The sequence below is a fragment of the Lepus europaeus genome, chromosome 12 (assembly GCF_033115175.1).
Source record: "Lepus europaeus isolate LE1 chromosome 12, mLepTim1.pri, whole genome shotgun sequence".
NCBI lineage: Eukaryota > Metazoa > Chordata > Mammalia > Lagomorpha > Leporidae > Lepus > Lepus europaeus.
Window position 1 is genome coordinate 104,437,945 of NC_084838.1, and position 22,069 is coordinate 104,460,013.

The 22,069-nt window shown below is 45.3% G+C and overlaps 1 long non-coding RNA gene across 1 annotated transcript; it reads left to right on the forward strand.

Moving 5' to 3' along the window:
* Positions 1-16,172: 16,172 nt before the first annotated feature.
* On the forward strand, positions 16,173-20,994 carry LOC133772074 (uncharacterized). The gene is made up of 4 exons (XR_009867705.1): positions 16,173-17,957; positions 18,650-18,837; positions 19,491-19,625; positions 20,111-20,994. It is a non-coding gene; the product is annotated as an uncharacterized LOC133772074 (long non-coding RNA).
* The last annotated feature ends 1,075 nt before the right edge of the window (positions 20,995-22,069 follow it).

A 22,069-nucleotide genomic window follows, 5' to 3' on the forward strand; every position in this document is an offset into this window, starting at 1 on the left:
GGGCAGCAGCTGGACCCCGTCCCACCTGCACATTTGCTGTTAATACAGGAGCGGATGCAGAATTCAGGCCCTGGATTCCAACGCCCATAAATGACCTTACTATGCTAAAAAAGGCTTCTCAAGAGTCAGATCCTGACTCTCCCTACTTTGAACAAGTGCTCAAACAATGGGCAGCAAACCTCCAAACTCATTTTGACTGGGTTGCACTGCTCAAGGCATGTTTGTCAAGACCACAGTTTTTACAGTGGAAAGCCTCCTATGAGGAAGAGGCTGAAACTGTGGCGAGGAATAATGCTGCCTATGGAATAGCAGTAACCTTTTATATGCTTACAAGCCGTGGCACCTACATATATCCTCAAGAACAGGCCCGCATTGGAGTAGTTGCCTATTTTGATCAGGTCAGAGATTTGGCACTTAAAGCCTTAAAAAATATAAATCCTCCTGATTATAGTCAGCTCTTTAGAAACCTAGTTCAAGGCCCAAGCGAATGGTTCCCAGATTTCCTTGCCAGAGTCGGAGGCAGTAGAGAAAAGATTACTGCCTGGCCCTGATCAAGACAATTTGGTCAAACAATTAGCTTGGGAAGGTGCTACCAAAGAGGCAAAAGCAGCAATTGCCCCAGTCCGTCATGAAGACATTTCTAAATGGATAATAGCCACAAAAGAGGTAAACCCTGCTGATACTCCCATACAAGCCCTGACTGCAGCCACTAACAAATTGAGCACAAAGAAGTCTAATAACCCTCCAGTTTGTTGGGGATGTCAGGAAATAGGACACCTACGGCGAAACTGCCCAAACACTGCAAAATGGGGCAAACCCAAAACACTGTGTCCCAGATGTAAAAAAGGCTTTCATTGGGCAAAAGATTGCAAGACCAAACCTTTAAACTCCCAGTGGGGTGGCCCGCAGCCCAGCAAGTAAGAGGGAGTCCCACTACCATTAACTGGTCGATGCCCATCTTCAATCTGAGACCAAAATTGACCCTATATTTAGATGACTTTGCCTTTGTGGGTTTAATTGATATGGGAGCAGATGTTACTGTTTTAAAAGCTAGGGATGCAAGAAAAATACAACATTGGAAGACAGCACCCGGACCTGACCTCCAAGGTGTTGGAGGATTAAAATTGGCTGATCAAGTCATCACGCCTGTAACTTGGCGAGATGACAATGGAGATACAGGAACCTTCTTTCCACTAATTGCTGAGGTTTCCATGACCTTATGGGGGAGAGATGTGCTCTCACAAATGCAAGCAGTCCTTACTACGGATCACAAATCTCCACAAGCCAGCAGCTTTAATGGAGAACCTACAAGTAAGATTCACCCCCAATTCTAGGGGCCACTGCTCACCTCATACAAAAGCCAAGCCCAATCCCCATTGAATGGGAAAAAACAGGAAACATCTGGGTAGAGCAGTGGCCAATATTACAACCCAAACTTAGCATCCTTAAAGAATTGGTACAGGAACAATTGGAAAAGGGACACATAGAACCCTCCACTAGCCCTCATAACACACCCATTTTTGTGATACCAAAGAAACAGGGAAAATATAGGCTTCTACAGGATTTGAGAGCTATTAACAAAAATATAAAAAAGATGGGAACATTCCAGGCCGGCATTCCCCATCCAGGGGCCATTCCTAATGGATATCACATAGTTACCATTGATATCAAAGATTGCTTCTTTTCCATCCCCATTGCAGAGCAGGATAAGGCTTACTTTGCCTTTACAGTATGGGAGCCCAATTTCCAGCTCCCTGCAAAAAGATTCCAGTGGACAGTACTCCCACAAGGCATGAAAAATAGCCCTGCCATTTGCCAAAGATACATTTCTCATGCGACCAGCACACTTAAAGATCAGTGCTTGGTCATACATTATATGGATGATATCTTACTTGCTCACAAGAATGCAGCAATTCTGAATGCCTGTCTAAGTGAGACAGTAAGAAATTTACAATTCCTGGGTTTGTCTATTGCCACAGAAAAAGTACAACATTTTCCTCCCTTTCAATTCTTGGGTTATCAAATCTCCTCCCATATATCTCCACTGGGCCCAAACCTGAAAGTCAAGCATAAATACTCACTTAATGAACTTCAGCAACTATGTGGCCAAATCAATTGGCTGAAGCCCTTCCTTCCCCTAACACCTGCAGAACTTAGACCGCTATACGATTTATTGACTAAAGGAAACAGCCCTTCCTCAAAAATCACATTGACACCAGCAGCCAAATCCATTATAGAAAAGATTAACACCCAATTGTCAAATTTAAAAACCTTTAGATATGACCCTCAGGTGCCTCTATTTGCCATAACCATATCTACCTTCAAGGCCCCCTTAGGAGTTATTTGGCAACGACACGGACCACTTTTTTGGGTGCACATAGCCTGGAGCGATTGTCGTAAAATAGTAAACAAAGTAGATGCCATCCCTATGATGGGACTTCAATTAAGATATTATACCAATAAGATATTTAACGCAGAGCCAGACATAGTGGTCCTACCACTATCACAATTGGAACTGTCAACATTGATGCAGAACAGCACGCTCTTTCAAACTTTAATGATTAAATTTTCCAGGACAGATTGACAATCACCTGCCAGCAGACAGGCTACTCCAGACACTAAAAACCTTAGAAATAGACTATCCAAAACATGCTTTCCCTGCTAATCAACCTATACCCATGGCACCATGTGCGTTTATGGATGCCAACAAGTCACTCTTTGGAATAGTGATCAAATCTTTAACAGAAAAAGATAAGATCCATGTAGAACCCCATGGGGGATCAGGACAGTTGGGAGAAATAAGAGCAATAGTCAAGGTTCTACTCCTTAGCCAAGATGGACCAGTAAATATATTTTCGGACAGCAAATACTCAGTACAGGTAGCAAAGACGATCCCTTTTGCAATCTTTAACCCGACCAGTAAACCAATTGACCAGATGTTCACAACACTTAAAGAGCTAACTGAGAACAGAAAATACCCATGGTATATCTCACACGTAAGATCACATACTGGATTATCTGGCTTTATTTTCCAAGGCGACAGAAAGGTTGATCGTCTTATCTCCTGAAACACGGCTTCCATTGGACACTTAGAACAAGCCCGTATTTTACACCAAAAATTTCATATGTCAGCAAGCAACATAAAATTGCTTTTCCCAGAGCTAACAATGAGCCAATGCAAACACCTAGTGCACTCTTGCAAGAATTGTGCACCCCTCGCCCCATTAGGCCCACTGCAACAAGCAGGAGTGAACCCACGAGGCCTTGCTCCTAATAAACTATGGCAAGTGGACATCACCCACATTAATTCCTTTGGTAAACTTAAGTTTGTTCATGTGGTGGTAGATACTTATTCAAAGGCTGTATTTGCAACAGCCCAATCCGGAGAAAAGGCTAGTAATGTGATAAAGGCAGTTAAATCAGCCATGCTGGTCCTTGGTGTCCCCTGGACCATAAAGACTGATAACGGGCCAGCGTATACATCACAGGAATTTACTTCCTTCCTGAAATCTTGGAACATACATTCTGCTACAGGTATCCCATACAACCCACAGGGACAGGCAATTATTGAAAGAACTCATAGGACGATTAAAGATCTCTTACAAAGGCAAAAAAATAATCATATACCCTCAGACCCACAGCTTGCTTTGACTGAGGTCCTTTTCACTATCAATTTTCTTACTTTTGATTCCCAAGGGATCAGCCCAGCTTATAAACACTGGGGATCCTTTCCATCCCAGACCCCAGCCCCTATGGTTAGATGGAAAGACCTCCTGACAGGAGAATGGAAAGGACCACACCCCCTGCTAACCAAAGGTCGAGGATATGCTTGTGTCTTTCCAGAGAATGCGGAACAGCCCATTTGGGTACCAGCCAGAAACATCAAGCCTGCAACTGGCAGCCAACCAGAACCAGCTGAACAAGACCAAGACTCCGCCTTGTTAGCAGACACTCCTGCCCTATCATCCTACCCTGAGAAACTGCCCAAAGCTATATCTGTTACTGTTGTGTACCCCACTCCAATGGCCCACAGCCTGTGTGTGGTCATGCCATTCCTGATAACCATTATTCCTCATTCCTACCCCTATCTGAGCAAGCAATCCTGTGGTCTCTCGATTTGAGCGCTGGTTAGTCAATGACGGGTAAGATCCCCTGGGGGACAACCTAAGACAGGCACAGCTGCATACAGAGACTACATGGAAACGGGGTCAACAATGGTGTGGCCAAGAATCATGCCTCCTGTTGCTCAAAAATAAACGAAAAGGGGGAAATGTAGTGGAATGAGAAGGCCATGCCAAGATGGCCACTGGCAAGCGAGCATCAGTTACTCAGGAATGGCTTTGAAACCCACCTGGCTTTGGAAACTGCCTGGCGACAGGCTGTGATTGGATGGCTCTGGAAACTGCCTGGCGACAGGCTGTGATTGGATGGATTTGAAACTGCCTGGCGACAGGCTGTGATTGGATGGCTCTGGAAACTGCCTGGCAACAGGCTGTGATTGGTTGGGGTATAGACCGCCCCTTGACCAGATTGGCTGGTCTTGGCTATATAAGCTGTTGTACCAACTGTAATAAACGAGTCTGCAGGCTGCTCGCCTCGAGCCTGCTCTCACCAGACTCCCGGGGTCTGTGTGTTGACTCCACGCCTCTTGCCCCCACCATGCTGCTCCTCTCAGAAACGAACCCACTGCAAAATTGTAGAGAATTCAACGGCAACAATCAACAAGCACAATTTTGTGAGAGTTTTGATGGGAAATCATTAGCATCCATCTTCCAGCCTTTATTTGACTCCTCTGACTTCTGCTTCTTAATCTTGAAAAAAGAAAAACTTTACACTCATTTCTCTTCAATTTGGAATGTATAAAAGATTACATTGACATCAATCCACCAAACCCAGGGCCTCAGTTCATTATGTATGGACTAAATGGCTGGTGGCATTGCTTACAAAAGTATCTCGAACTTGATGGAAGATGTGTTAGGAAATAGAGTCTCTATTTTATATCTTTTTCTTCTGTTTTTCATGTAACTTTTTAAAATTTTTTTCAATTTATTTAATTGAAAGTCAGATTAACACACAGAGAGGAGAGGTAGAGAGAGAGACAGAGAGAAAAGTCCTCCATGCTCTGGTTCACTCCCCAAATGGCCACAATGGCTGGAGCTGCACCAATCAGAAGCCAGGAGCCAGGAGCTTCTTCCAGGTCTCCCACATGGGTGCAGGGGCCCAAGGACTTGAGCCATCTTCCACTGCTTTCCCAGGCCATAGCAGAGATTTTGATCAGAAGTGGAGAAACTGGGTCTCAAACTGGCACCCATATGGGAAACCCACGTTTCAGGCCAGGGCGTTAACCTGCTGCACCACAGCGCCAGCCCATCAAGGAACCTTTTAAAGTCCCTTTGTAGTACAATGAAAATGAAGATGGCGGGACAGATGTCTGCCCAGCATGTGCAGTTCATCCTTTCTGGAACATAAAATAGCCTGGGAAAAATGTTACATGCCCATTTCTTAGGATTTTTGTATATTGCTTGTACTTTTGCTCATCCTTTGTTGTGCTAACTGCCAACTGTGTTTTGTGGAAACTGTTTCCACAACTTAGAGCTTTTTTTAAGATTTATTTTATTTATTTGAAAGACAGAGTTACAGAAAGAGGTAGAGATAGAGATAGAGGTCTTCCATCCTTTGGTTCAATCCCCAGATGGCTGCAACGGCCAGAAGTGGGCCGATCTGAAGCCAGGAGCCAGGAGCTTCTTCCCGGTCTCCCACGTGGGTGCAGGGGCCCAAGGACTTGGGCCATCCTCCACTGCTTTCCCAGGCCATAGCAAAGAGCTGTATGGGAAGTGGAGCAGCCCAGGCTAGAACTGGCACCCATAGAGGATGCCGGTGCTTCAGGCCAGGGCATTAACCCACTGTACCACAGTGCTGCCCCCCTCTGACACCTTCTTTTTGATGATGATGCAGAAAAGAAAGCTCCCTGCAGATGCAGGTTCCTCAACCTTGGACTTGAAGCCTCCAGAAGGCAAGCTGACACATTCCCACTTGTTGTAAATCTGTGGTCTGTCCACTTCTCCTCTCCTCTCCTCTCCTCTCCTCTCCTCTTCTCTTCTCTTCTCTTCTCTTCTCTTCTCTTCTCTTCTCTTCTCTTCTCTTCTCTTCTCTTCTCCTCTCCTCTCCTCTCCTCTCCTCTCCTCTCCTCTCTTCCTCTCTTCTCTTCTCCAGCACACAAGGCACTGAGAAAACAGGGGACTCCCTGCAGAGTCTTTGACATCTGCTTTAGATAAGGATGTGCAAGCCTCACCCTCAGAGATTGTCTCCTAGATCTGCAGCTTGCTTAGGATACTGAGATTGCTAGGAACCGCCCAGGGATTCTCATGTGCAGCCAAGGCTAAGAATCCCTGCTACACAGAAAACCCGTAAAAATTAGGGGAACAAACCATGTACCTCTTTCATCAGTTGAGATGACAGAGACTCAGTCTATGCTAAAGGAGGATTAGGCTGCATGAGCAATGAGATGCTGAAGGCAGCTTTGTGCTCCAAACCCAGTCCATCCTCATTGATCACCTTCCTGTTGCTGGGCGCTTCAGCAGGTGCCCAGAGCACCATGCCCTGCAGAGGTCCACAGAGACACAGAGTCCAGGGGGCACTGACATACATTAGGTACATGTTTTACATATCATATATGTTGCATATGCATGAATGACATATGTAATGCATTCTATAATATCCATAAAGGGACTTTTAAGGAATGGGGTCTGGGGGTTATGAGCTTATGTCCCATGGTGTGCAGTCAGCAAATTTGAATCCCAGGAGAGCCCAGGAGTGTAGTGTCAGTCTGAGTTTGAGGGTCTGGGAATGAGGACGGTAAATTGTGTCACTTCAGCAGGCTCAGGACTCAGGATGAGGGGCCAGTACTGGAGCGCAGCGGATAAAGCTGTATTTGCAGCCCTAGAATACGATGTGGGCACTGGTTTTTGTGTCCCAGCTGCTCTGTTTCCAATCCAGCTCCCTGCTGATTCACCTGGTAAAGCATTGGAAGATGGCCCAATTGCTTTGGCCCCTACACCTGCATGGGAGACCTGGATGAAGCTCCTGGCTTCAGTCTGGCTCAGCCTTGGCCATTGCAACCATCTGGAGAGTGAACCAGCAGATGGAAAATCAATCAATCAATCAATTAATCAATCTCTCTCTCTCTCTGTAACTCTGCCGTTCAAATAAATATACAAATCTTTAAAAAAAAGACTCAGGGAGAGCCATTGTTTCAGTTTAAGTCCAAAAGGCAGTGAAAAAAGATAAAATCAATGTCTCCATTGGAAGGCAGTTAGGAAGGAGGGACCCTCTTTATTCTTTAACTATTAAAAAAATTATTTTATTTGAAAGGCCGAGTGTCAGAGGGAGGAAGAGATACAGAGAAAGAGAGATATCATCGGCTGATTCACTCCCCATCCAGGTCTCCCATGTGAGTGCCAGGGGCCCAAACACTGGGATCATCCTCTGATGTTTTCCCAGGGGCATTAGCAGGAAGCTGGATCAGAAGTGGTGCAGCCAGGATTCGAACCCATGCTCAGATGGGATGCCAGCATCGCAGCTGGCGACACCACAACACATGGTGCACCACAACGCTGGCCCCTCTAGCAGTTTTGCATGTCCCCCTCTCAACACCCATAATCATCCACCTCTGTCATACTGGAGCTTCTTTTTCTTAACATTTTTATTTTTATTTATTTAAAAGACAGAATTACAGAGAGGTAGAGACAGAGAGAGAGGTCTTCCATCCACTGGTTCACTCCCCAAATGAGCTCAATGTCCAGAGCTGAGCAAATCCGCAGCTAGGAGCCAGGAGCCAGCAGCTTCTTCTGGATCTGCCACTCAGGTGCAGGGGCCCAAGGACTTGGGCCATCTTCTAGTGCTTTCCCAGGCCACAGCAGAGAGCTGGATCAGAAGTGGAACAGCCGGGACTTGAACCAGCTTCCATATGGGATGTCAGCACTGCAGGCGGCAGCTTTTCTCACTATGCCACTGTGCCAGCCCTGGTAATAGTGAATCTTAACATACGATAAAAATGAGCTATCAAATCAACAACTTTTTAAAAAAAGTTTTATTATTATTTATTTGAAAGTCAGAGTTACACGAAGAGAGAATGAGAGGCAGAGAGAGAGAGAGAGAGGGAGGGAGAGGTCTACAATCCCCAATTGGCCGCAATGGCCAGAGCTGTGCCGATCTGAAGCCAGGAGCCAGGAGCTTCCTCTGGGTCTCCCACATGGGTGCAGGGGTCCAAAAACTAGGACCATTTTCCACTGTTTTCCCAGGACATGGCAGAGAGCTGGATTGGAAGAGGAGCAGCTGGGTTTCAAACCGGTGGCTGTATGGGATTCTGGCGCTCACGCCAGGGTTTTAACCCCCTGTGCCACAGCACTGGCCACTCATCAACTATTTTGACACCAACCTTAATTTATATACATCTATATGTTCTGTTTTGTTGTGAGATGAAGAGAGAGAAAGAGAGAGACAGACAGTTCCTTCCCATTGGTCCATTCCACTAATACCCACAGCTCTGTGTCTGAGCTGGGCTGGGTCAAAGCCAGGAGACAGGAACTCAGGCTAGGTCTCCCATGTCGCTGGCAGGGATCCAACCCTTTGAGCTATCAGCTACTAACTCCCAGGTTCGCATTAGCAGGAAACTGGCATCAGAAGCCAGAGCTGGGACTTGAATGCAGGCACTAATCCCATCCATCGTCTTATCTACTAGGCCAGATGCCCTTCCCCTAGTATTTTTTTAATAAATGTGCTCCCTGTTTAAATCACAAGAGGTCAGATTCCGACACCTGAAACCAAGAACCATGGCTGTGGAGTTTCCATCTGGTGGTGCAGCTGTTACAGAAAGGGAAAAGACTCACTTTCTCATCACAACATCTGGAAGGTAACAGCACCCACTTCATAGCCCGATTTGGAATATTAGATAAGATTGTATATAGGATTTTAACCACTGTGCCAAACGCCTGCTCCCAGTTACCAAACTGTGTTTTTACTCATTGTGACCAAGATATTTTTATCCTGAAAGTAGGAGAAATGTCACAGGAATGACTAAGTGTTCAAGCAGGAAAGTACTTTTCCCACTGAATGAATTTAAAGAGAGCGGAAGGCAAAAAGACAGAAAGACGGGCAGAAAGAGAGAGAGAAGAGTGACAGAGAGTGACAGAGACAAAGAACAAGAAAGAAGGTTAAGGAGGGGAGGAAGGGAGAGACAGAGAAGAGAAGAGGACAGGAGGGAGAAAGGACAGGAGGGAAAGAAAAGAAAAGAAAGGGCAGAAGAGTGGAGGAGAAGGGTAGACAGGAATGTTCTGGTTACATTCCTTGAATCAAGTTCTGCTAGTCCTACACATGAGAAGTAAAGAGATCTGGCTCATACTCAAAGTAAGGGAGCTAGAAGCAGAAGAAGAGCTTGGACTTAGGCCCAAAAGAGAGATCTTCTATCCAAATGCTACAACAGCAAAGGCTGGAACTCATTCTGGGAGTCCCACATGGGTGGCAGAGACCCAACTACTGGAGCTGCCATCCCCTGCTGTCTCCTAGAGAGTCCATTTAGCCAGATGCTGGAACTGGAAGTAGAGCTGGTGCTCAAACCTAGGCTCTCTGAGGTGAGACAAAGTCAACCCTAGCCATCTTAACCATTTCACCAGAAGCTCTGAAGCTCATTCTTTGCAATCCAATATTTTTGCTCCCTGTATTCCAAATACAAGAGAATATGACATCATATCCATGGTATTCTTGCCAAAACTGCACCACTTGAACTTAATAGAAAAAAAAATCAGATAAACACAATCTAAGGGAGATCAAACCAAGAAGGCTGTCCTCTACTCTTCAAATACCAATCATAAGACATAAGAAAAGACTGAGGAATTGTTCCAGATTGAAGGAAACATGGTGATTGTAATGTGTGATCCTAGACTGTATCCTGGCCTGGGAGAAACTAAATCTAACAGATGTCATTAAGACAATTATCAATTGTTATATATGAACTTTGTATTAAATGTTTCTGTATCAGTGTTAATTCTCTTTATTTTGGTTGCTCAACTGTGATTATGTAAGAGTGTCTTTGGGGCCAGCATGGTAGTTCAGCAGGCCCAAGGATTTGGGGCATCTTCAACTGCTTTTCCAGAGCATAGCAGAGAGCAGGATCGGAAATGGAGCACCCAGGACTAGAACCGGTGCCCATATAGGATGCTGGCACTGCAGGTGGCGGCTTTACCTGCTACGCCATAGCGCTGGCCCTCTTCACTTTCTTTTTGAGCTGGGTACAAAGTAAGACACAAAAAAAATCCACAAAACTACCTGACCAACACTGTTGGGTAGGGAAACCTTTTCCTATGTCCTCCTGGGTTAGGTGTCCAGGGGCCTATGTTTTGAACAGACTAAAGACAGAGGAACAGGATCTGATGGATTAAAAGGCTTATTCATAGGTATGAAGGAGCTGTCAAAAAAAATCAACAACTTCATCCAATGGTTAAAGTTAGAAACATATATTCCAAAGATGGTCAAAAGGAGGCAGAAGTATGGCTTCCAGGGGAAGAATAAATAGGGTTTGTTTGGAGATAGGAATGTTTATAAAGATGTTTGTTCATGCAGGAGCAAGTAGCATTTGGTGTTCCTGGCCTTGATACTCCAACAGGAGGGGATTTATTGTAGCCCTGCTTCCCAGAAGCTGTAGCCTATAGACAGATAAAAGAAATCCCAAGGTTTCTGTTTGCATCTGTTGAATCTCAAGTGTCTCTGGCTTAAAATAACCTTCCAACCAAGTCCAGGGTTCCCGGGGGGATCTTCACAAAAGATACAAAAGCCCAAATAGCAAGATGAAAGCGATATATAATGAAAGCTGAGATGATGAAGAGATAGAAAAACATAAGACCTGGTAAAAGCCAGGCATGATTTTAATTTTAAAAACCAAAGATCCATAGAAAGGAGAATAAAATAAACCAGTAATTTAAAACTAAGAGAAAACAACAGAAACTAGACAATGCCAAAGGCAACATGTCTGAAAGTGAGTCAACTAAGCGAACCTGGATATACAGAATGATTAGAACAACAGGTGCACCTAAGAGTGGGGAAGGGCCATGGGTCAACAGGTGCACCTTGGGAGCAACCAGCAGTTGAAGGGGCCTTCTGCTCTTTGTTTTTTGGGGGTCATTGCTGTCATCACTGTGGTTGGAGAACACAGCCACAACTGAGGGTTTTGCAGCCATAGAAAAGCAACTGTTCAGGGCCAGGGCTGTGGCATAGCAGGTAAAGCCACCTCCTGCAGTGCCTGCATCCTATGTGAATGATGGTTCAAGACCCAGCTGCTCCACTTCTGATCTAGCTCTCTGCTATGGCCTGGGAAAGCAGTGGAAGATGGCCCAAGTCTTTGGGCCACTGTGCCCATGTGGGAGACCAGGAAGAAGCTCCTGGCTCCTGGCTTCAGATTGGCACAGCTCTGGTTGTTGTGGCCAACTTGGGAGTGAACCAGTGGATGGAAGACCTCTCTCAATCTCTCTCTCTGCCTCTCCTTCTCTCTGTGTGTAACTCTGACTTTCAAATAAATAAATAAATAAATATTTTAAAAAAGGAAAACATGGATATTGAGCCATTGAGCTCCACGTGGAACTTGCAGAGGTGCCATGTAATTCCCAGGTGGCTTCACACCTGGAGAGGCACTCCTACCTTCCCCCTCCCCCAAGGAGGCCAACAATAGGAGGGGGCTCTCTCTTCCACTGGAGGGGCTCCCAGATGTTCTCTGTTTCCCCTCCCCACATCTTCTCCTTTCGGGCAAATCTTCTGGCCCACTGCCCACTCAGGACTGATATTTCTCTGTGTGGGGCAATCCACGCTCCTGTGTCTCTGTGTTCACTTTCTCATCTTTCACGTGAATTTCATCACTTTGCGTGCCTGTCTTTGTGCATGATAAGAGCCTGGAGGAAAATAATAAATTAATACCCCTTCACCCACATCAACACTACACATGAAGGGTTAGGTTTCAACAAGGCAGCTTAGGGGGCTCATAAACATTGTTTATGACACATTTAAGTGTCTGTTACATTAACAGGAAGCAAAGGGTAGTAAGGAAATTAATAACACCGAGAGGAACTGGGCTTCTCATCACTTGCATAAAACCATGAAACAGGGGCATGAGTCAGGCAGAGCTAAGACACTGCTTAGGGTGCCTGCATCTCGTATCAGAGTGATTTGGGGTCTCAGTTCCTCTGCTTCTGACCCAGCTTCCTGCTAATGCACATCCTGGGAGGCAGCAGGTGAAGGCCCAAGTCCTTGGGTCCCTGACAACTATGTAGGAGACCTGGAGTGAGTTCCATGTCCCTGGCTTCAGCCTGACTCAGAGTCAGCTGTTGTGGGCGTTTGGGAAATGAACTAAAAATGGAAGCTCTCTCTCTCTCTCTCTCTCTCTCTCTCTCTCTCTCTCTCTATCTCTCTATGTCTCTCTCTCTCTCTCTCTCTCTCTCTCTCTCTCTCTCTGCATTTGCCTTCCAAATAAATAAATGAAGAAAAATAAAATTTAAAACCATGAAATAGACATTTATATCAAAGCCAAGAATATGACACTTTTTTTGAGATTGATTTTATTTATTTGAAACAGAGTTACACACACACAAACACACACACAAACACACACACACAGAGAGAGAGAGAGAGAGAGAGAGAGAGAGAGAGAGAGAGAGAGAGAGTTGGAGGTCTTCCATCTGCTGCTTCTGAAAAACCCAAGGAACCCCTATTCCGGAGTTTTGGTGTGCTTAGTAGCAAGTGCGCTAACTGCAAATTTTCGCTTCTGTATTCAATAGCCTTGCTTGCTAACGCCAGATGTCCCTCCCCCAAGATTAGCCTACACTCTGTAAGTTTCGATTTCCCAAGTTTCGGTTCTCCTAAAGTTTCGGTTTCCCCAGAAAAGAAACAAATTTTAACTCCCACCCAGGGCAACCACTCCCCATAAAAGGACCCAATGAGTACTCATGGTAACCTTTAAACTAGCCAATCAAGCCAAAGCCCACGAAATATGTTAATCTTGTGGTTTTTGCCTTTAAGAGTTGCTTGTAACTGCTGTTCGGGGCTTCTCTTCACCTCTGGTGATGGGGAGCCCGTTTGCGCAAATGCCTAATAAAAATCCTCTTGCTCTTGCATCTACCCGTCTGGAGTTTGGGTCTTTGGGCGGCCACCCGAGCATGTTGGATTCCCAGATTTGGGGTCCTTCACTGTGGGCTCGGCCGGGATCTGTATGCCCCCAGACCCAATTCTGTGACCAGTTGGAGGTAAGCTACTTGTTTTATATTGGTTGCATCCTTCTCGTCATCTGGTCAGTGTCTAAGTCTGCACCTTGTGCCCGTACGGGACTTGAATTTGTATCAGACCAGTGGGGGAGGCAGACGTGCCATGAGACCCCTGGTACTACCCTGGAGGATGCTCCAGCAGTGGTTTGGGGAAACGAGAGAGAAAGTGTCTCTCTCCTTCCCAGGGAGAGCCTGGCCATCTGAATTTGTATTTTCGGTTTGGTACTGATATGGTGCTGCGCGACTCGTCTTGTGTGGTGTGTGCATCTGTCGGTTTTTTGTTCTCCTCCTCATTCATTTTACTCTCTCCGTACCCATGGGGCAACAACTAACCACTCCTTTAAGCCTTACTTTAGGCCACTGAAAAGAAGTCCAAAACCGCGCACACTATCAGTCGATCGACTTCAAAAAGAAGGAGTGGGTAACTTTCTGTTCTTCGGAGTGGCCGACCTTTGAGGTCAGCTGGCTTAGGGACGGAACTTTTAATGCTAACATTATTTCACAGGTCAAGGCACGAGTCTTTGAACCAGGACCCCACGGACACCTTGACCAGGTTCCCTATATCACCATGTGGGAAGATCTCTCCTGGGACCCCCCCATCCTGGGTGAAGCCTTTTGTCTCTACCCCATTACCCCCTACCCCAATATCTCTTCCTGAGCCATCCTCGACCCCTCTCATCCCCTCCCCTCCTGCGCCATCTTATCTCAAGCCCCTTGCTCATCTATTCCTCAAAGCCATTCTCTGCCCACATGTACTTCTTCCCTAGCTCCTACCCCACTCCCCCTTTATCTCCCCCTCTCACCTAGAAATTCGGACTTTATCTTAGAACCAGCCCTAGTCCAAAGTCTACTATCTCTGTCTTATCAGTTTGGGAATGGCTGTCTTCATGGTCTCCAACTGGTCTTTTGTTCCTCTCTTGTCTCAGTATTACTTAAAAATAACAAGGGAAGAGTAGTCCCATCCTTTTGGGCTCCCAGCTTATTGAGAAACAAATTAGGTATCCCACCCTTCTGATGGCTCTTTGTTTTATCATGAGCAAGCCAGACAGGAGAATCAGATTTCCTGCATGGACCTGGCCCACTGTAACTAATTTTTCTTTGAATCTAAAAAGATCACTACATTTAAAAATATTGCTTTGTAAAATGCTAAACTTATTTTGCAATTTATTTTAACAGGTTTCTGGGTAATCAGTACTCAATGAAACGGCAATGGGTAATTAGTACTTGTATTAAATAAGTAAAATTTTAATTTTAATTAAATTCAAATAAAATATATCAGCACCTTAAGTCATTTAGGTGTAACTAATTTAAATTGGGTAAAGGCGAGTAAAATGTGTCTAAATGTAAACTTTTGTATACTCAACGTGTTATATTCTATAAAAACTATTTGGGTTAGTTTATAAACTGTCTATGAAAATAGTTCAACACTGTTTAAAGTAACCCGGGCTAAAATTTAATGTATTACCTTAATCTTAATTTGGAGATTTTAAGCAGGTTATTTCAAAATTAAATCAAGGACATTGGCAGATGGAAAACATCACAAGTATAGTAATCTATTCCCATTTACTGTAAAATTAAAATCTCATTCTCTGTTAAAGCAATAAGTTAAAGTATTCTGTTATGTTCTCTTGATGTCTGCTAAATTCTAATTATTTAAAAACAGCTAAATTTTTATTAAGAGCTATGGGTTATTTAAATATAAGCTTATTTTCAAATATTTAAATGATCACCTTGTAACAGTGATCAAATTTGGTCTATATTATGTCATGATTTTAAGGAATCTTATTTCAACCCGATATTTTGGATTTTGAGCCTTCTTGACATTCTTGACAGACATTCAAAAAATCAAAAATCAAAGTTTCAAAGAATTTGGACTCAAATTTCCAGTAAATTTTAAACTTTGGTTTTTCCAGTTTGGGCCCAACTTAAAAAAAAAAATTGAAGGACTTATTTCTCTCATCTTGTAGAGACACCAACTAATCAGACTATTTAAATTATATTAAAAGTACTGTCAAGATGTAAAGTGGTACTAAATTTTAAGTTTCTATAATATAGAATGTTGTTAATACAAATGTCTAAAAATAAAAAAGTCTTAATAATCTTGTGTTACTATTCATAATGGTTATGTTAATAAAAAAGCCCCAGAGGCCTAAAAACAAAAAATGCTTTGTAAAATCCTACAGGTGCTTTCACAAATACTGTGTGCAGTAAGCAAATGCCTCTTGTTAATTAATGAGTTTATAATTTTCAATGTAACAACTTAAAGTTTTGTCATCCACAGTTTTATATCAAAATGCTGCTCATAAAACTAAAGCATTGTTGGTTCTGTTTAGCTGTCCTCCTATAGGTTCTGATGTAATTTTTCCAGCCACATGTATTGTATTCAGTACTTTGGGATGACTCTAAACAGATGAAGCCAATAATATATTAAAGGTACCAACTGTAAAAAAAGTATGGTTAGCTGAGGTTACTAAAACAAAAGGTAATTCAAATCAATTGGTAATTTACAAACAAAAGTTAAATTTTCTTAAAAAGAGCTATTAAAACTGCTATATTGGTCTATTATGTTATGTTATATGTGTATACATATTGTATGTCTACATAAAAAATTTATTAAGAGTTTTATTTTTAATTAACTTATAGATAAAAAATTGTCCATAAATTTAAACAGCTAAAATTTTCAAAGATATCTTTTAATTCATGTGACCTACATCTCTGTATCAAATATTTTAATTTTGTTGGTAAAAAGAAACTAAAGACATTCTATATGCTTGTGCTTAAGTTTGGTTAAACAAGCTACACCATGTTAGATATTTAAAATGTTTCCAAATATATATTTTTAATATCTATAAAAGACTTTAAACTTTCTGGTAAATGTTTTCTTAAGTTGTCATCTAATGGTTAAAACTGCTTTCTAAGTTTTCATGTGATATTGCTATTGTCAGTAAGTGATCTGGGACTACACCACGGTTGCCGGTAGGGAGCGACTCCGTCTCTATCACCAGGTTCTTCTAGCGGGTCTCAAGGGGGCAGGAAAGCGCCCCACCAATTTGGGTAAGGTACGTGCAATAGTCCAGGGAGCTGAGGAGACACCGGCGGGTTTCTTAGAAAGACTAATGGAAGCTTACCACATGTATACCCCACTCGACCCCCTTGCGGAGGAGCAGCAGGGGGATGTGATCATGTGCTTTATTGGACAGTCAGCACCAGACATCCAAAACAAACTGCAGCGGCTAAAAGGGTTGCAGGGGTATACTATACAGGACTTAATAAAGAAGGCAAAAAAAAAAATCTTAAAAAAAAAAAACCTCCAAAAGAGCAGGAGGAGAGGGAAGACAGGAGAGACAAAAAGCGTAACAGGGAACTGAGTAAAATTCTGGTCACCGTAGTACAGAATGCAGGACAGAGTAAGGCAGGACAGAACAGGGACCTGAAAGACAAAAGGAAGCCATGGGTGGAAAGGGACCAGTGTGCCTACTGCAAAGAAAAAGGACACTGGGTCAAAGACTGCCCAAAGAATCCTCAGGGACCCAAGAAGAAGCCTGTTACAGTCCTCTCTTTGGAAGAAGATGACTAGGTAGGTCAGGGCCAGGAGCCCCCCCCCCCCTGAGCCCAGGATAACCCTTGATGTGGGGGGCTAGCTGGTGACCTTCCTAGTTGATATGGGAGCTCAACACTCAGTCTTGACCAAGGCAAAGGAGCCTTTGAGCTCCAGGACATCCTGGGTCCAGGGAGCAACTGGGGGAAAATTGTATCGATGGACAACTAATCGAAAGGTCCATTTGAGCATGGGGCAGGTAATGCACTCATTCCTATTGGTGCCGGACTGCCCTTACTCCCTCCTAGGCCGAGACCTCCTTTTGAAGGTCGGAGCCCAGATACACTTCCATGAGGAAGGGGCCACCGTAACGTGCTCAAAGGGGCAACCTCTCCAGGTGTTAACTGTGCGCTTGGAGGATGAACATCGGTTGCTTGAAAAACCCCCATCTTCTGATCCCTCCCTGGATCCCAAATAGCTCGCTGACTTTCCCCAAGCCTGGGCAGAGACTGCAGAAATAGGGCTGGCTGCCAACCAGCCTCCCCTAATTATAGACCTAAAGCCCTCAGCTACTCCTGTGTCAATCCGTCAGTACCCAATGAGCAAGGAAGCTAAGGAAGGTATCTGACCACACATCCAGAGACTGTTACAACTAGGCATTTTAAAGCCTTGCCATTCACCATGGGACCCCCCCCACTACCAGTAAAAAAAAACCAACACAGGGGACTACCGGCCAGTACAGGACCTGTGAGAGGTCAACCGGAGAATGGGGGACATACACCCCATGGTGCCCAATCCCTACAACTTACTGAGCACCCTGCCCCCGAGCCATGTCTGGTATACTGTGTTAGATCTTAAAGATACATTCTTCTGTTTAAAACTGAGTCCTCAGAGCCAGCCTATATTTGCTTTTAAGTAAAAAAATCCGGAGACAGGATTCTCGAAACAGCTTACCTGGACAAGACTGCCACAAGGATTCAAGAATTCGCCCACCCTGTTTAATAAAGCTCTACACCAAGACCTGGCCAACTTCCGAGTCAACCACCCAGACCTGGTCCTCCTACAATATGTGGACGACCTCCTCCTGGCAGCTGAAACTGAGCATGACTGTTTGAGAGGTACTGGGGCCCTACTAAAAAGACTGGGGGAATTGGGGTATAGAGCCTCAGCCAAAAAGGCCCAGATATGTAAGAGACAAGTGGCCTACCTAGGCTACCTTCTTGAGGAAGGGCAGCAATGGCTGACTAAAGGCCAAAAGAGAGCAGTTGCCCTGATCCCGCCACCCGCAGATGCCAAAAAGATGCGGGAGTTCCTCGGTAGCACAGGATTCTGCCGTCTTTGGATCCCAGGGTTTGCGGAGCTAGCGGCCCCATTGTATCCCCTCATGAAGTCCTACACTCCCTTCCACTGGGGAGAAGAGCAACAACGGGCATTTGACAAAATAAAAAGGGCCCTGTTGTCAGCCCCGGCCCTGAGCCTCCCTGATATGACCAAATCTTTCACACTCTATGTTAATAAAAATAAGGAGACAGCAAAGGGAGTATTAACCCAGAAGCTCGGGCCCTAAAAAAAGCCAGTGGCATATTTCTCCAAGAAGCTGGACAATGTAGCCGCTGGCTGGCCGCCCTGCTTTTGCATGATTGCAGTGGTAGTGGTCCTGGTAAAGGACTCTGACAAGTTGACCTTGGGGCAACCCCTCACTGTAGTGGCCCCTCATGCCATAGAGACTGTCACCCACCAGCCTCCAGACAGATGACTATCAAATGCTAGAATCACCCACTACCAGACTGTGTTGCTTAACCCCGAGCAGATTTGGTTCGGCGCCATGGCCTCTCTCAACCCAGCTACCCTGCTCCCGAAACCGGGATCCGAGTCACAGGTCAGCCATGACTGCCATCAAGTGCTGGCTGAAGCACACAGAACCCGAAAAGAGCTGACTGACCTGCCCAGATGCTGAATGCACCTGGTACACGGATGGGAGCAGCTTCCTGCACCAAGGTGAGTGAAGGGTGGGGGCAGCCATGATAAATAAAAAAACTGTCATCTGGGCCTCGGCCCTGGAGCCAGGGACTTCAGCACAGAAGGCCGAGCTCGTGGCCCTAACCCAAGTGCTCCGAGTGGCTAAGGATAAGAAGGTCAACATTTATACTGATAGCCGGTATGCCTTTGCCACTGACCACGTACATGGGGAAATATACCGGATGAGAGGCCTCCTGACCTCAACAGGCAAAGACATTAAAAATAAACAAGAGATCCTAGACCTCCTACAGGCTCTTTTTCTGCCTAAAAAGCTAAGTATAATTCAATGTCCTAGACACCAACAAGGAAACAGGATGGCGGATAAAGCTGCTAGAGCAGTGGCCCTAGGGCAGCGCGTGCTCCAACTGGAGGTGACCGAACCCACCCAGTTGCCAAAGAAATCCCCTTTCTTTTACTCGGACCAAGACTTGGACATATTCCAATGGCTTGGAGCAGAGTATGATGAGCAGATGGTGGTCTGGAAACATAAAAAAAGGTTGTTCTACCCCAGAAACTGGCCAAAAAATTAGTAACTCACCTTCATCAATGGACTCACCTAGGACACAAAAAACTAAAGGCACTCTTACAAGAAAAGGAACAGTCTTACCATATCCCCGGGCTTAACTCTTTAGTTCAGCAGGTCACTGAGTCCTGCGTCCCTTACGCCAAGGTAAACGCTGGACACCTCAGATTTCCGGAGGGAGCCAGAATAAGAGTGGAATGGCCTGGAGCCAACTGGGAGGTTGATTTCACAGAGATAAGGCCAGGTAAATATAAAAATAAGTATCTCCTACTTTTTGTAAACACTTTCTCTGAATGGACAAAAGCATTCCACACAAAGCGGGAAACCGCCCATGTGGATGTCAAGAAGATTCTGGAAGAAATCTTCCCCCGGTTTGGCTTACCTAAGGTAATAGGGTCTGACAATGGCCCTGAGTTTGTCTCCCAGGTAAGTCAGTTGGTGGCTGGAGTACTGGGGATAGATTGGAAATTACATTGTGCCTACAGACCCCAGAGCTCATGACAGGTAGAAAAAATAAACAAAACAATTAAGGAGACCTTAACTAAATTAGCTTTGAAAACTGGCACTAGAGATTGGGTCCAACTCCTCCCCATGGCCCTGTTCCGGGTTTGGAACACCCCCTCTTACCATGGGCTGACACCATACGAGATCCTTTATGGGGGGCCTCCACCGATGACAGGTCTGCTTGATCCTGCCACTGACTCTGTTGCCAATGCCCCTAATTTGCAGGCCCGATTAAGAGCACTCCAGATCATCCAGAACCAGGTCTGGAAGCCTCTTGCTGCAGCCTATCGCACCGGAGAAACAACTGTCCCACACCCCTTCCAGATTGGTGACTCTGTGTACATCAGCAGACATCAGTCCAAGACTCTTAAACCTTGCTAAAAGGGCCCATTCACCGTGCTGCTGACAACCCCCACTGCTCTCAAGGTAGACAGAATTGCTGCCTGAGTTCACGTCTCACGCGTGAAATGAGCACCACCTGAGGACCACAGAAACCCGGACAGACCAACCCGATGGAAGCTTCAGCATACCCAAAAGCCACTCAAGATAAGACTCTTAAAAACTGTTTAGTGCTTGTAATGTTTTTGGCTTTCCCCACCCCAACTGTAACCAACACCCATGTTCAGGCCATCAGGACCACTGAGATACCATAGATTTTAAGATTAAAATCAGTACAAAAGAAAAGGAGGGAATGAAAAACCCAAGGAACCCCTATTCCAGAGTTTTGGTGTGCTTAGTAACAAGTGTGCTAACTGCAAATTTTCGCTTCTGTATTCAATAGCCTTGCTTGCTAATGCCAGATGTCCCTCCCCCAAGATTAGCCTACACTCTAAGTTTCGATTTCCCAAGTTTCGGTTCTCCTAAAGTTTCAGTTTCCCCAGAAAAGAAACAAATTTTAACTCCCACCCAGGGCAACCAATCCCCATCCAAAGGACCCAATGAGTACTCATGATAAACTTTAAACTAGTCAATCAAGCCAAAGCCCACAAAATATGTTAATCTTGTGGTTTTTGCCTTTAAAAGTTGCTTGTAACTGCTGTTTGGGGCTTCTCTTCGCCTCTGGTGATGGGGAGCCCGTTTGCACAAACGCCTAATAAAAATCCTCTTGTTCTAGCATCTACCCATCTGGAGTTTGGGTCTTTGGGCGGCCACCAGAGCATGTTGAATTCCCAGATTTGGGGTCCTTCACTTCTTTCCCCAAATGGCCACAACAGACAGAGCTGAGCTGACCTGAAGCCAGGAGCTTCTTTTGGGTCTCCCACATTGGTACAGGGACCCAAGGACTTGGGCCATCCTCCACTGCTTTCCCAGGTGCAATAGAAGGGAGCAGGATTGGAAGTGGAGCAGCTGGAACTTGAACCAGTGCCCATATGGGATCCTGGCACTGCAGACCAGGGCTTTAACCCACTGCGCACAGTGCCTGCCCCTGTGACACTATTCTTATGTCAAGGCACAGTTTCTTCTCCCTTCTGCATCTGACTGTGGGTGGTAAGGATCAGTCCCTGGCACCAGTGGGAGAGAGAGAGAGGTGCAGTCAGTGACTGGGTTTGGACTTACTGGCCTGTGATCCTACCTGGTGAATTACAATTAAAGTACTAGCTCTTCTAATTTGGGCTGTGGTGAAGGAAGAGGAGACAAGGGAAGAACTGAAATAGAAGTCCGCTGTAGACTAATAATAGGGAGCCTGTCCCCTTCTCCTTCAATGTTCTGGGGTTTGGATACAGTATATCTCAGCCTGGCACCTAATGTAACACTGCTGAGAGGGGGTGGAAACTCAAGGGGTGCAGCAGGTGATTAGGTCACAGGGGCTCCTCCCTCAGGAGTAGATTGATGTTTTTCTTGAGTAGGTTTCCGGGAGGGAGTTAGTCTCTCAGGACTGGATGAGTTTACACTGAGAGCAGGTTGTTCTGCAGCCAGCCTGGCAGCCTCCCCCTCTGCCTCTGCCTTTTGCACCTGCTCCTCCACCCAGGTCAACTCCCTTCTCCACTTCTCCACTTTAATGCGACGTACACCCTCTCAAGAAGCCACAAAGTCATGGTGCCATGCTCTTAGACCTCAAGAACTATATGTGCCATGAAATGAATTGCCCATGGGGCTGGTGCTGTGGCACAGCAGGTTAAATCCCTGGCCTGAAGAGCCAGCATCCCATATGGGCACCGGTTCTAGTCCTGGCTGCTCCACTTC